Genomic DNA, 1,723 nt, shown 5'->3' on the forward strand with positions numbered 1-1,723 from the left:
AACTCTGCTCGCTTGTTTGCATGGAGTAAACTGTGAGCCCTTGTTGTGGGGGAGGGGACTTCTGTCCACTTGGTGGTGGATTTTGTACCTTTTGGTTGTATTTTGGGGTCACAGCTTGCCTCAGGAAGGTTGAAATGTGCTCTTCAATCTTCTCTCTTGCCTCTGCCCCAAACCATCAGCTAACTTGCTAAACTTCTGTCCTTTAAGCCTCCTTCTGGATGGGAGCTTCTGTAAAAAGCGGCTGCAGTCCGCCATCTTGGCTCCACCCTTTGCAAAGGATTCTTTTAGGAATCTGAATGAACTTGAGAGACAGAAATTTTGTTGAGGAAAAAATCATCCTCCAAGAATGACTGGATTTTCTAACTGAACTAGGGCAGGCAGTAACAAGGAAAGCAATAGAAGGCAACTAGGGAAGGCACTAACAAGGAAAGCAATAGAGTGTTTTTATCTTCCTAAGAAGCATTTTTGTTCATAAGGACATTTTAGAGAGTCCAACCCTACTCTTGTGGGTGAGGGAAGCAATTAATACTAAGTTATAAGGAACTCGATATTCAGGCTTATTTCAGAAAAGCTTTTCTATTTTTAAAAACACTTGGCATGCCTAAGCTACAATTTATGGAAGAATCATTTACTGTGCCCCAACATCAACTTAGCAGGACACAAAACTTAGGCTTAACCAACCACAAACTGCTAATTCTCCTCAGGTTACAAAACCAGGAAAGATTCACCTGAATAGTCCAAATGAGGTCAAGTATTGTTGCAGGAAGATGAGGCCCAATGGAGATAAAGAGCACCCAAACACGACGTTTATAAGAGGAAGGGCTTTATTTATCAGCTAGGAGCTTACAGCATAGAAGATTTCAAAATGACCGTGCTCTCCAGCTGGCATGATCTTTCTCCTTTTATTGACAGTCATAAAGATCCACCCCACAGGTACCCTTCTCATTGGCAAGTTTGAATAAAGTGGGAGATGCTAGTCCAGTTCCTACAGAACTACAGGATTTCACAGAACTTGGAAATTACCAGGTTATAAATTCCTAAGAGCTGAGTCACCATGGAGAGGACTCCACAGGTGTAACCTTGTGAACTCCTTGAGAAGACCTATTCTCCCAGATCTCACCCTTCTTGGGTCCTTGTAAAAGCCTTTCCTTCAATCACCCTTCACCTCCAACCTGGAGCCTCTGAATTACAACTCATGGCTGAGGGTCCTGCTATTCACAAATTGCTGTTTGTTCCAAAAATTAAACTCTTTAACCCTTTAACATTCCTCAGTTTATTTTAACAAAGACTGGACGGACTGGGGGTCCCACTGGCCACAGCCCTTTCCTTCAACTAGTCTCAAACACCCAGTTGAAATTCTACCCAAACATTCTTCCATTGTCACCACATTGGAGGGACCTGGTCCTGCAGACAAACAGCTGCTCAGAGATTGCTCTGGGATCTGGTCAAAGTATCACTAGAGGAAGGAGCAGGATGCCCATGGTCCCAGCTGCCTGTCCAACAGCAACCTTAGCCAAGAGAGTTCTAAAGGGTACCAAGGGGTACCAATGTCAAACTACTGTTTTAAGATTTCAAAGCTAAAGTGACATTGTGCCTGGTCTGGCCACAGCCACTTTTGTCTTCAACCAGACAGCTCCCACTCTCAGGACACCTCGTCCAATTTACTCACCATTTCCCTGTTTCCAGGGTGTCCCTCCCACTTCCCTACAGGTCTCCTAGGACC

Source organism: Otolemur garnettii, unplaced genomic scaffold (genome assembly GCF_000181295.1).
Source record: "Otolemur garnettii isolate 467f Iridium unplaced genomic scaffold, OtoGar3 scaffold00305, whole genome shotgun sequence".
In the NCBI taxonomy this organism is placed as follows: Eukaryota; Metazoa; Chordata; class Mammalia; order Primates; family Galagidae; genus Otolemur; species Otolemur garnettii.